The 14,702-nt window shown below is 42.3% G+C and overlaps 1 protein-coding gene across 1 annotated transcript in view; it reads right to left on the bottom strand.

Moving 5' to 3' along the window:
- The window catches only part of LOC111969843 (contactin-3-like), a 68,055-nt gene extending 54,921 nt beyond the window's left edge, over positions 1-13,134 (bottom strand). Inside the window, exon 1 of the mRNA XM_023996162.1 lies at positions 12,426-13,134. The gene's annotated coding sequence lies outside the window, so the exon portion shown is untranslated. The remainder of the gene's footprint in view (positions 1-12,425) is intronic.
- Positions 13,135-14,702: the final 1,568 nt, after the last annotated feature.

Genomic DNA, 14,702 nt, shown 5'->3' with positions numbered 1-14,702 from the left:
GGGGGGCTAGAAAGGAAGTGTGGCTAAGCCAAGGTAGCAGACCTGGAGCGCACTCCTCGTGCTTATTATAAGCAACGCCTCACTGGTCAGGCACCGTTTATTGTGGTGAAGCGCACGGGTGCGCCAGTGCGCGTGCTCTAGCCGGTTTGCCGCTATAGGGCAGCCCCCCGAAAGTGTCGTGTAAGTGTGGGCATCCAGCCGGGGCGTATTGTGCCTGCTTCAGCCTCTTGGTCTCCGGTACGCAGTTTTCGGTCCAGGGTATCCTGCGCCGGCTCGCTCGTGCTGTGTCTCCGGGGCCGGCTGGGAGGGTCAGTGCGTCCTATGCCTACGCTTTCGCTCTACGCGGCAAATGTGGGAGTGGAGCCTAAGAGAGAGGTGCGCGTAGTAGGCACTAGATGCTCCAGTGCTCATCTACAGCCTGTTCAACCTGTGCCTTTACTCTGGAGGGTACGGCTGCGAATAGTACTCCACCTGGGGAGTGGTGCAAAGGCTGCGCACCAGAGCTCCAGTGCTCCCCCACAAGCCCAGTCCTTCAGGTGCCTCCTTTTTAACATCAAGCCTCCTGTAGGTCTCCTCCAGCCTGGTGGGTCTGTGGCACCCACGCACCAGGCTGTCTCTCCGTCTCCTCCCTACAGGTCTGCCAGTCTGCCCAGAAACTGCCCGTCTGTCCCGAGCTGTCATGAGCTGGCCGTCTGCCCAGCGGGCGCCTGAATGCCCGTCTGCCCAACGCCGTCTGAACTGTTCCGTCTGCCAAGCGCCGCATAACTGCCCGTCTGCGACTGAGCCTGCCAAAGCCGCCCGTCTTGCCATGAGCCTTCAGAGCCGTCCGCCAGACAGGAGCCGCTAGAGCTTTCCGCCAGACAGGAGCAGCCAAAGCCTTCCGCCAGACAGGATCAGCCAGAGCCTTCCACCAGACAGGATCAGCCAGAGCCTTCCGCCAGACAGGACCAGCCAGAGCCGTCCAGCCAGACCAGCCAGAGCCGCAGCCAGGACCAGCCAGAGCCGTCCAGCCAGGACCAGCCAGAAGCCTGTCCAGCCAGGACCAGCCAGAGCCGTCCAGCCAGGACCTGCCAGAGCCGTCCAGCCAGGACCTGCCAGAGCGTCCAGCCAGGCCTGCCAGAGCCGTCCAGCCAGGACCTGCCAGAGCTGTCCAGCCAGGACCTGCCGTCCCTCAGCCCGGGAGCCGCCGTCCCTCAGCCCGGAGCCGCCGTCCCTCAGCCCGGAAGCCGCCGTCCCTCAGCCCGGAGCTGCCCCTTATCCCGGTGCTGCCCCCTTATCCCGGTGCTGCCCCTTATCCCGGTGCTGCCCCTTCATTTAGGTGGGTTTAGTTGGAGGGTGGTCATTGGGGGGGATACGGAAGCGGGGAGTGACTATGGTGGTGTGGGGACAGCGTCCAAGAGCCGGAGCCGCCACCGTGGACAGATGCCCACCCAAACCCTCCCCTTGAGGTGAGTTTTGCGGCGGAGTCCGCATCTTGGGGGGGGGGGTAATGTCATGTCACGTTCCTGACCTTGTTTTCCTTTTGTATTGTTGTGTTTAGTGGGTCAGGACGTGAGCTGGGTGGGCAGTCTGTTGTTTGTTCTATGTTAAGTGTCAGGTTTAATTGACCTTGTATGGCTCTCAATCAGAGGCAGGTGTTTTCGTTTTCCTCTGATTGAGAGACATACATAGGGAGGTTGTTTCACATTGTTTGTCGTGGGTGGTTGTCTTCCGTGTCAGTGTATGTTCGCACCACACGGGACTGTTTCGTTGTCGTTAGTATATGTAGTCTGTTCCTGTTCGTGCGTTCTTCATGTTTTATGTAAGTTCTCTCGTTCAGGTCTGTCTACGTCGTTTTGTAAAATTATCAAGTGTTCTTCGTGTGTTTAGTTTCGTCTTGTTAATAAAGATAATCATGTCATCATACCTCGCTGCAAATTGGTCTTCCAATCCCTCTCTCCTCTCCTCGTCGGAGGAGGACGACGTAGAATGCCGTTACACAATTAGGTTAGTATTGCGGAGTAACTCCAATGTTGTTGATCCATCCTCAGGTTTCTCCAATCAAGCTCTAACTTTTTTAAAGTCACCATTGGCCTCATGGTGAACTCAATGAGCGATTTCCTTCATCTCCGGCAACTAAGTTAGGAAGGACGCCTGTATCGTTGTAATGACTGGGTGTATTGAAACACCATCCAAAGTGTAATTAATAACTTCACCCTGCTCAAAGGGATATTCAATGTCTGCTTTAAAAAAAAATATTGTACCAATAGCTGCCATTTTTTGTGAGGCATTGGAAAACTTCCCTGGTCTTTGAGCTTGAATCTGTGTTTGAGATTCCTGCCTCAACTAAGGGACCTTACAGATTGTATTTGTGGGGTACATATAGCGCTGGGCGATATGGACCAAGTATCATATCACTGTATTTTTATTTTAAATGGACGCTGTGACAGTATATTACGGTATTTTATGTTTTTTAATAATACAAGTAATACATTTGCTTCATGAGTAGTGTGTGACCCTAGGGGGGCAACACATACATTCTAAGTGATTTCAATGGGTCTTTCTCCACTCTGATTGTTTAATACCATTCAATTCAAATTTAACAAAATATTATAATATGTGTTTTCATCAATTTCTGCATGTCCTGCACTGATTCGAGATAATTTCCACACTGCCACGTAGGGCTACATGACATGAGCAAACAATTTAGGCCTTATTTTTATCAAATGTTATAATTCTGATTTGACTTGCGATTTAGAGAAAAACACTTTGCTGAACTGTTGGAATCATGCAAATATAATGATAATTCTAATTATTCAGTTAGAATATAATAGTGGGCACATTGAATACAGTGTTGTTTGACATGACAAAGAATGCAAATGCCAGGGAGGAGTTATTGTGACAGGGTAAGAACCAAAGTGTTTATAAGTGATTCCTAGGTGACTCTATAAAACAACCAAGAAATTGAACTAAAGAGAAAACATTTAAAGACAAACGAAAAATAGCAAACAACGCAAAAAAAACTAACAAAAACAACAAAAACACAAAGGACATCAAGGACAACTAAAATCATAACAGCAATGCTAACTATATGTTTGAGTGCATGTCTGGCACTATTCCATGTGTGTGTGTCCATGTATGCATGTATTTGAATGAGAGTGTGTGTATATATGCATGTGTACAAACACCTGCACGAAATCAGCCTCAAGCAAACCGGCATTAGCTTTAAAAACACTTCCCCTCAATGTCATTCAAACGTACTTTCTACTGTTTAATTTTGACTTTATTTTTTACTTCTATCTTTGACCATCACTCTATCTCCCGCACAGAAACTCCACTCCCACTTGTCTTCAATTCCACATCCCAACCCTCAGCTTCCCTCAGCCCATCCCACCTATCTCTGCTGGCCACCCTCTTCAGATTTTTATGCAACATATATCGTTCAACTATGCTGTGATGTTAACGTACAATTTCAATTTATCTAATCGAATAGAATCCACAGATTGCGAGTAGAAGATAAATACTTTTACTAAGAGTATTAGTATATTAGTAATTGACTGACCCGGTCTCTCCAGATCTCCTAACAGTACTATATCTAGGGTCAATTTTAGATCAAAGCTATGCATTTTCAGCCATTCCTGAACCTGAGACCAGAAACAGGCTACCTGAGGGCAATACCAAATTAAATGGTCTATTGATTCTGTACCCTCACAACAAAATCTGCAGAGCTTCGATGATTTTATGCCACAAATATTCAACATTTTGTTGGTGGCAAGAACTCTATATTCTACATTTTTTTAGCTGAAATGCACGAAGTCTTGAATCTTGGGTTGTTTTATATACAGCATCAACTCATACAACCTCATACCATGGAATCGGTACATCAAAAATCTCTTCCCAACTATTTTGCAATCTGTATGGCACAGTTGTCAACATCTTGGTTCTCAAATGAAACTGGTATACTTTCCTATTTATGCTACCTTAATTCCTCTGCCAGTTTTGATCCTTTATATTGGGCAGACAGACCAGTTCCCTACCTCCTCCCGCTGCCACCACCTGCCTCCTCCATTTTTGGGGTAATGCTGTAATCAATTGGTTGTACTCTTGGATTGAGCAGACCTTCCTGTACAATTCTGATAACTCCATGAAGGACATAACTCTACCATTCCAATTTACAATATAATTTAAGAACAAAAAACCCTTTTCAAACATATTTCCCATAAATAAAGGTATTTTATCAACCAGCATATTTGAGTTCATCCATAATATTTGTTCTATCTTTTCAGGGGGATGAATTTGAAATTGTAGCCAGCTCTGCAATGCTTGTTTGAAAATGAAAGATACTTTGAATAAAGTATCATTCTCCATTAATCGAAAATGAAACACGGCAATCTACACAAAGGCAAAAAGGCAATTTTTAAACAATAGATGAGCTTTTCTTAGCAATCTACTTGAGAACCATTTAGGGTTCAAGTAAACTTTTGAATAAATGAACCTATTAGAGAGAGGTTTAGTGCTTTTATATTTAATAATCTCAACCCACCCAAGTCATATTCATTATATGAACTCAGCAAAAAAAGAAACGTCCTCTCACTGTCAACTGCATTTGTTTTCAGCAAACTTAACATGTGTAAATATTTGTATGAACATAACAAGATTCAACAACTGAGACATAAACTGAACACGTTCCACAGACATGTGACTAACAGAAATGGAATAAGGTGTCCCTGAACAAAGGGGGGGTCAAAATCAAAAGTAACAGTCAGTATCTGGTGTGGCCACCAGCTGCATTAAGTACTGCAAAAAATGAAGCCATTTATAAATAAAATCCAGTCTTACTTTATCAAATGCCTTTTCAAAATCCGCTATAAATACCAGGCCTGGCTTCTTAGATGTTTCATGATGTTCAATTATTTCTAATAGTTGTCGTATATTATCTCTAATGAATCGTCCATGTAAAAAATCTGTCTGATCAGGATGAACAATACCTGGTAAAAACCCTTTTAATTCTGAGTGTTATGCATTTTGCAGTTTTTTTTGCATCACAACATTGAAGTGTAAGGGGCCTCCAGTTTTTTAGATAGACTGGATCTTTATATTTGCAATCTGGGTCTTGTTTAATAATAGTGCAATCAGACCTTCCTGCTGAGTACCCGACAGACTACCATTTCTATAGGAGTAGTTAAAACAATCTAACAATGGAGCTTTTAGTATATCAAAAAGGCTTGATATACCTCTACCGGTATGCTATCAAGCCCTGGGATTTTTCCAGACTTAAAGAATTGAATAGCCTCAAAGTTCTTCCTCTGTAATTTGGCATTCGCACTGATCTTTCTGTACTTTTGTTAATTTTCCTTTTTTCCAATTGGAAATAATTTCTTGCCGTAATCTTCATTCAGTGGGAGAGGATGAGACGTAAAAGAGAACATCTGCCTAAAATATTTAGCTTCCTCTTTCAAAATATAATTCAGCAACAACAACTGCTCGAGTTACACCAGGAACGCACAATCCCTCCATCAGTGCTCAGACTGTCCGCAATAGGCTCTGAGAGGCTGGACTGAGGGCTTGTAGGCCTGTTGTAAGGCAGGTCCTCACCAGACGTTGCCTATGGGCACAAACCCACCATCGCTGGACCAGACAGGACTGGCAAAAAGTGATCTTCCCTGACGAGTCTCGGTTTTGTCTCACCAGGGTTGATAAGTCAGATTCGCGTTTATTGTCGAAGGAATGAGCATTACACCGAGGCCTGTACTCTGGAGTGGGATCGATTTGGAGGTGGAGGGTCCGTCATGGTCTGGGGCGGTGTGTCACAGCATCATCTGACAGAGCTTAGTGTCATTGCAGGCAATCTCAACGCTGTGCGTTACAGGGAAGACATCCTCCTCCCTCATGTGGTACCCTTCCTGCATGCTCATCCAGCCATACTGCTCGTTCTGTGTATGATTTCCTGCAAGACAGGAATGTCAGTGTTCTGCCATGGCCAGCGAAGAGCCCGGTTCTCAATCCCATTGAGCACGTCTGGGAACTGTTGGATTGGAAGGTGAGGGCTAGGGCCATTCCCCCCAGAAATGTCCGGGAACTTGCAGGTGCCTTGGTGGAAGAGTGGGGTAACATCTCACAATAAGAACCGGCACTGGTGCAGTCCATGAGGAGGAGATGCACTGCAGTACTTAATGCAGCTGGTGGCCACACCAGATACTGACTGTTACTTTTGATTTTGACCCCCCCTTTGTTCAGGGACACCTTATTCCATTTCTGTTAGTCACATGTCTGTGGAACGTGTTCAGTTTATGTCTAGGTTGTTGAATCTTGTTATGTTCATACAAATATTTACACATGTTTGCTGAAAACAAATGCAGTTGACAGTGAGAGGACGTTTCTTTTTTTGCTGAGTTTATAAACATGTAGACAGATCCATAAAAAAGAGACAAACAAGAATCATATTAAATTATACACAAACAGTTCGACAATAGAGAGAGAGGTGAGAGAGGGAGAGAAGAGAAGAGAGAGTGAGAGAAGAGCGCGAGATCAGCTGTGTTCTTTATGTATAAGTCCGTATGTGTAAGCGAGCATGTAATTGAGTACGTGTGTGTTTATACCCACTTCATAGTGTTCAGATATTTTTAGTTCCAATACTTGCTTTTTTTCCGTAAATTAGATGTTCATTTTTTTTAACAGGATTTTGGCCCAACTTGCTAAGAAAAGACAAACTAGCCATTTGCTGATTGAAGAAACACAAACTAGTAGTGTAAATATAGAACGTTAGTGGATTTATATTAAGAAGTAAAGTGAAAATAGCATCGTTTTCATCAACATTGTTGCATGTGCTGCATTGACCATGCAGACTGAACGCAAGTGTCTCGTGGTTGAGGAACATCAAATGTGCTCCTTGAGTGACAGGGGGTGTGACTAGGTCTGTGTGGAAAGTGGCATGGAGAGAGAGAGCTGAGAGAGATGACTCAAGCAGTGGAATAAACTATAAAAATGGACGTTACACACAAACTAAACATTCAAATACCATTATAGAATGTACAGTAAAAACCCAAACCAGTCCGTGCATCAATACTGGTATATTGTAAAATACGGTATATCGCCCAGCCCTAGGTACAGAGATGAGGTAGCCATTCAAAAATCATGTTAAACACTATCCTTGCAAACAGAGTCAGTCCATGCAACTTATTATGACTTGTTACGTACATTTTTACTCCTGAACTTATTAAGGCTTGCCAAAACAAAGGGGTTGAATACTTATTGACTCAAGACATTTCAGCTTTTTATTTAAAATTCATTTGTAAACATTCTGAAACATAATTCCACTTTGACATTATGGGGTATTGAGTGTCAAGATCAATACATTTTCATTTCAGTAACCATTTGACTTCCAGATCCATTGAAATTATACATAACACGAATGACTTGCTTAGATATGTGTGGTATGAAAATCTAATCAAATGACTACCCAGACTATTTGCATTGCCCCCCCCCCCCCCCCCCCTTTTTACACTGCTGCTACTCTCTGTTATTATCTATGCATAGTCACTTTAATAACTCTTACCTACATGTATATATTACCTCATTACTCGACTAACCAGTGCCCCCTCCCATTGACTCTGTACCGGTACCCACTGTATATAGCCTCGATATTGATATTTTACTGCTGCTCTTTAATTATTTGTTACTTTTATTTCTTATTTTTCTTTTGGTATTTTTCTTAAAACTGCATTGTTGGTTAAGGGCTTTTAAGTAAGCATTTCACTGTAAGGTCTACACTTGTAAGGTCTACACGTGTTCGGCGCATGTGACAAATAACATTTGATTTGATTTGATATGTCTCTAAGGTTTTCAATAGTCAATGCTTTGAATGCCTGGTTCCACAGCCAGTAGATTGAGTGACGTTTTTCCATTGAGCCTGTGTCATGCTTGCAAAGTCTGTGAACTGAATTCACAATGCCTGATACATAATATTGTCTGACAAGTAATGTAATGGGCCTTTAAAAAATTGGATCTGGAAGTGGTGCCTATCGTTATATAATTCCAAATCTATCATTATTTCAATGGTAAAAGCTTTCTTTCCTAATGCTTTGACCTACATCACTGTTACCACTGGTAACTGATATTCCTCTCAGGATTAAGATTCCTAACCCTTCTCCAGTTTCTTAAAACTTTACATTTTTTTGTGGATTAACCCAGTAGGCTACTAACTTTGGTATTCTTAATATAGTAGTACAATTGCATATAAAACTATTGTTTCATCGTCTTACAAATGTTTACAAAACAAAACATGCAGTCATTTCAAGAGCTACAGAATTGTGTATGTTTAGTTTGAAGGGGAGGAATATAGCTGTTATTCCATAACCATTGTTATGAGTCACATTCTGTGAGGAGCCCAAAGCACCAGCCTCCTGCAGCTACCTACTGTCGCCCAGTACACACTCTTCAGGGGGGGTGATCTCATTTGGTTATAGATTACATAATCTTCCGGCCAGTGCTGGCTTAGCACCATGCTCCTGGTGCCAGTAATGGTTCCTCATCTGCTGTAATTGTGGGACACAGTGTCTCTCAGAGTGGATTTCCTGGTGTCTTTCAAGTTTTAGGGGGCATTTTGCCACTGTAAATCGTGTCACATTGGATTACATGCTTTGAGATCATACCCGGGTAGAAATGTGTGCAACATTCCCCAGTGTGTCTGGTTTGCTCTGCTCCATCCCAGTCATCCCATCCTATCCATCCCAGTCTAATGCCGAGACCCATAGAGGACAGACTGTATTTATAATGCATACCTCCAGTATTTTCAAGATGAGCTCTTTATTTTGACATTGCATGATATGTTGGATCCCCAGCTTGTGAGAGAATTCAAGTTGGGCAGTCAACATGTCAAGCAAGATGGCTCCACTGAGTTGATCAAAAATGAAGAGCTCATACTGGAAATAGGAATGCATTATCATTAAAGTCTGTCTTCTATTTGGCCGTGTACTGTAGAGGTAAGGGTGGCTGGATATCACTATGCACTGGCGGAGGTGAAGTGAAATTATGAACACGAGATTTCTCTGCCAAATGTAATGATGCATCACAGTTTCACCTCCACAATAGCTAAGCCTAATGAAAGTCGTTGGCTAAACGTATCCCTGAGTAAATGACATGACTTCTTGGTTAAAGGGGCTGTTGTTTGGTGCATAATTGATAGAAGAGGTGGTTAAAGGCATCCGTTTCCCCCTGAAGGGACGCATAATAGCAAAGAATCTAATAAGGGTGGGAGTAAAGGAGAGAGGTTCTATCACAACATGAGAGGGAGGGTGAGCTGTTTTCAGATGCAACAAGACCTATCGCAAACAAAGCTGGGCCAGCAAGGACTGTAGTGTACATCTCAAAAGGAGACACTGTTACTCAGTTAGTTAGAAAAACAGATAATAGGTAGGCCAGCGTTTCCCCTATATGCTTTGGTGCGTTGCTGCCAAATTATGGCTGCCACTGCACTGTTAGAGGTATAGAAGTCTGCCCCAGGAAGAGCCCATCGACCGCCCCCCCCGCAGGAAGACCCCAGGAAGACCCCATGCTTCTGAAATAAATCCTAGGGGAAACACTGGCTAGGCTATTCACCATATCACAAGACAGCAGCATCTAAAACCTCATTCACATTGAAGATTATCTCTAATTCAAGAAAGGATACATATAATTACTGTAATCACTATTATTGCCCTCCACTAGAAAATCTCTAAGGCCAGTATGAACAAGCGGAATGATTTAAGTTCTAACTTCCAACATGAGCTGTGATTTACCCAAGAAAGATAATGAGCCCATCTCATCTGTGCCTCACTATTTAGTTTATCCAGCGATCCAGCTGCTGAGTAAACTTAATTTCACATGGGCCAACGAGGACGCATAAATGTTAGTATATCAAAGTTAGGTATTAAAGACTTCGAACAAGGGCATTGAAAGAAGTCTTTGAGATTGTTTCACAATTAAGGTCTAAATGCTCTGTGCTGAGAAACTAAATGATATTTGTCCAAGACCAATTAAGTGTACTGACTTGGAATATTTTTTGTAATCTCTTACTATACTGCCCCCTTTCCTCTCCGTACAGCTTTGTACCATTTTCATCCAATTAAAGAATGGTTTTACATAATCATATGAATACCTCTCCTGAGATGTCTCTGTCTGCTGTTTCAAGTGCGGCTGCCATGGAAGCACATCACATAACACAGAGCACTGAGTCACTCCATGGAGGTGTCTGATTGGCATGTTGTTACATACATGCGTGCATAAGATAAATGTGATTAGGACTGACAAACTGGCTGTGACTAAGACCAAAAATACACAGCACGCAACGGTGACTAACAGACTGAGCTCTAAGACAAGGGAGATGTTATTACGTTTCTCACTTTTGTCACTCAGAGAAACATCATAGTGACATTGAGTCACAATTGTTTTATGCATTATACAGTACATTATAGTATAGCAAATACTGTACACGATGAATTGAAAACAAAAAAGTAAGGCCAAACCTAAAAACTGAAAATGATTTGCATTTGAAGACACAATCAATGTCACAACTGTTATCTATTAAACTAAATGTCATGAAGCAAGATACTTTCATGAGGAGATATGAACTGCTTTCACACAGTGAGTGAGAGAGTTTGTGTAACACCCGAATAGCAGCTGTGCACAAAGGGTGAAAGGATTGATAATTATCGGGTCGAAAACATTTCACCCAAAGAGGGAAGGATCTAGTAACTGAGAAAACAGGAGAATTCCTGGAAGGCCTCACTGTTCTAAAGACAACAGGAAGCTCCAGTGATTCCCTCAGATGTTAACCAAGGGGCCAATGCATCGGTGAACCCCACAGCTACTGCAAACCATGGGGCCAGGAAAGTAAGTGCACTTAACAGAGAGTGAGACAGGGAGCAGTGATCCGTTCCACAACCCTATCATCGTGGTGACATATCCCCAGACCCCCATCCCAATAGCCACAGATACATCACTGGGTTGGAGGTGTGGGATGAAGAGAGGGACAGATGCTTTCTAGACTAAAGCTAGACCTCTGGATCTGTGCATCCATTCACAGCACTACAGTATATTTGAACGTCCTAGATTTTTTCAAACAGAAATGCACTTTTTGTACCAAGATTGCCACTCTGATGTTCTTCAGAAGGGATTTCAAAACCAATTGAGCTAAAATAAAAGGGCCACAGTCCTTTCCTCTGTAGCAATGTCAGCGGCATATTGCAGTGTTCAGGAATAATTCAGCACCTAGCTGCTTATGATGTTTTCACCTCTCATTTGGCTGTGCTTGTTAGCCACAAAACGAGATGAGCAAAGCATGCTAGAGAAATCTATAAATAAACATGAATAGAGGAGAGAGGGATCAAATTCCCCAATGAATAGCACATACTTTGAAGATATATATTGGCTGAGCATCTGCAATTCTGCTGCAGCTGGTGTTCTGTCTTTTTTAAGGGGTTCAAAATATGGTGCAACCAGAAGAGTTTTGAGACATTAATATATGTATTTATCTAAAGGAAATAGAACAAAGGAGAGACCGTTTTGGTCACAAAGGTCCCCCAGAGGCCAGCCACCTGGGAAGCAGACAATCATTTTACACAGTCAGAGGAGTCAATGAGAAATACAATAGCGCCAGCAACATAATTAAAAGCATAATTGAATTATGTTGGATGACTAATTACAGTTTAAAATGAAAAAGCTAGAGAGCAAAAGATCCATAAGGTGCTCCTGACTGAATTTTATGTAGAGGAAGGGGCTCTATTGCAACCAGCATTAGCCTCTCTGCAGTCAGAGCTATGAAGGCTATACCTTCCCTGACTGCATGGAACAAAGCAGCCCCCATGTGGACTTGTGCCCTAGATGAAGAAAATGAGCCTGAGCAGCAAGATAAATCTCAGTAGCCTGGAAAAGCCATTCAGGGCTCCTGGTGGAGTACTATATCAGCAGTATGCATGAGATGATCATGCACAACCATTATCTCGATACATGTCTGCTACACACATCTTGTCTTGCTGTGGTTGAGGAAATAGCTTTCTCTGCAATTCAAAAGATAGAAAGTTGAATAAGTGCTTGAATCAGGGTGTTGTTTAAATGTGTCACCCTCGCCACTTCCCATATTTGGAAATGGGAACAAGCAAGAAAATCCAACTATAACCCTGGCCTAATAGGCTGTACTATAGGCACCGTGTGAATTGCATTGTAGTTGCCATAACATGCTCAGTTATCAAATAATTGTTATATTTCCCACTGCCTTTTCGATTATTGAAAAATAAAGAAAAACTTCTCAGCATGTCGATAAAATACTAGTAGGCTATAGGCTATGAAATATTGTGGAATTAATAGACACTCAGACTCGCATGCAACGTAACCACTATTATGAAACATTAAAATAGCGTTTTACCTTATGTGGAAGCTTATCAAATCAACGTAAACTAATAAACACTTACCGAGTTATTAAACAGAATGCTGTTTTTCCTCTTCATGGAATTGGATGAACAGAGAAAATAGTAGGCTAGCCTATTTCATTGATTCCACTGTCCAAATGACATAAATCAGTGGTATTTAAATCAGTGATTGTCTCTATGTCTTTTCCTAAAGAATAAACATTTTCATAAGAGCCGTGGCTCTCTTATTCAAGATCCCAACGAGAGTTTGCGGGTAAACGCTGGTCCACGGAATCGCAGCACCGCACTTCTCGTAAAGAGCCCCGCAAGTCCGTCTCTCCTCTTGGCTTGGAGGAGATGCTCCTCGTTGTAATCCCCGAAGCACCCACGCAATTAGCTCAGGAGTCACAGGGCTCCAGCTCCGACGTCGGGATGCCAACTGTACTCAATCACAGGTGCTTGGTCTAGTCTTTCAACAACTAAGACACTCCAGGAAATGCTGCCAGTCTGGACGGAGAGTGAGACAGAGAGACCTCTGAGCTGAGATTTACATTCTGCGCATCCCCTTGCTCCAGACCCGTTGTACGGAGGCAGTGAAGCGCCCACTGTTGACACGTGAAAACACGCGCACAAATGAAATGCGCCACTGGTCGGGAGCTCAATACTCACCCAGGATGCTCTAATTTCCACGTATTCAAAGCCAAAAAGATGATCTGAAGTATCTTTTTTATATGGCACACGGTCATTTATAGGCTATACGTTGCCCAATTGGAATTAGTCACAGCCATCCAGATAGAGGGAGTTACAGCAGTAGTTTCCTTTCACGACTGTCAGGGTAATTTGAATACCTCGTGGTAATTGCATAGGGAATGTAATGAGCATCACATTGTCACTGATATGATTATGCAATTAAGACCAGTGCTCAAGTCAATAGGCCCAATTCAAATGTATTCCACAGTAGGGCTATTAGACTAGATCTATTTACAAGTAGGTCTATATGCAATAGTCTACTAAAATGTATCACAAATTGTGTTGATCTCTCAACGGTTTACATAACTGTACTTATCTAGGCTACATTCAACAAATACAGTCCTGTCTAGTAAGTGCACAAGCTACCTGTGACAAAACAGCACTCCCTACCGTTGGATCTATCTTTGTTCCTCCAGTATTATCATGAGGGGGTGTCAAGCAAACGTATGTGGGTGGTATCTTACACACCCATTGGTTGATCAATGTCACGGCGCTTTGCTCGATTGCATTTGCCTGGGGTGCGTTCAGTACGACAGAACTGTGTTCAACGTTTAATTAAACGGAAACGGTACTGTACTGATCGACCAGTTGAAATATGGTGTGATTATGGTGGCCCAGAGGGCGATTGTATATGGTGTGCTGTACCAGTACTCTCTGTTATCACCTGCACTCTGGTGAAATTGTTAAGTACTAACTGGTCCACTTCAGTGTTTGTTCCCTTACGAAAAAAGATTGCAGTCAGAGTGCAGTATAACTGCAGTGGTGGAAAAAGTACCCAACTGCCATACTTGAGTCAAATTTATATTAAAGATACCTTAATAGAAAATGACTCAAGTAAAAGTAAAAGTCACCCAGTAAAATTCTACTTGTGTAAAAGTCTAAAAGTATTTGGTTTAACATATACTTAAGTATCAAAAGTAAAAGTATAGATAATTTCAAATTCTTTATATTAAGCAAACCAGATGGTACCATTTTCTTGTTTTTTATTTATTTATGGAAAGCCAGGGTCACACTCCAACACTCAGACATCATTTACAAACAAAGCATTTGTGTTTAGTGAGTCTGCCAGATCAGAGGTAGTAGGGATGACCAGGGATGTTCTGTTGATAAGTGCATGAATTAGACTATTTTCCTATCCTGCTAAGCATTCAAAATGTAACGAGTTTTTTTAGGTGTCAAGGAAAATGTATGGAGTAAAAAGTACAATATTTTCTTAAGGAATGTAGTGAAGTAAAAGTAGTAAAAAATATAAATAGTAAAGTAAAGTACAGAAACCTAAAAAAAAACGAATTGAGTAGTACTTATTTTTACTTTACACCACAGTACACTGAAATTACTGAGTCCAAAATAGCACAGTCGACTGCAGTTACTGGACTTGTACTGTCTGTGAGTATAACAGAACTGATATGGCAGGCAAAAACCCGAGGACAATCCATCCAGAATTAAATTCTTTCAGCTCACCACTGATTAGAATGGCTGTCAATGGGATTGCAATTCCAGATTGCAGTTCCTATGGCTTCCAATAGATGTCAACAGTCTTTAGAAAGAGTTTCAGGCTTGTTTTTTTTAAATGAGCTAGAATTTGTAGTT

The sequence above is a fragment of the Salvelinus sp. IW2-2015 genome, linkage group LG11 (genome assembly GCF_002910315.2).
Source record: "Salvelinus sp. IW2-2015 linkage group LG11, ASM291031v2, whole genome shotgun sequence".
Lineage (NCBI taxonomy): Eukaryota > Metazoa > Chordata > Actinopteri > Salmoniformes > Salmonidae > Salvelinus > Salvelinus sp. IW2-2015.
Note: the sequence above shows the minus strand (reverse complement) of the source record. Positions and strands in the feature narration are given on the sequence as shown.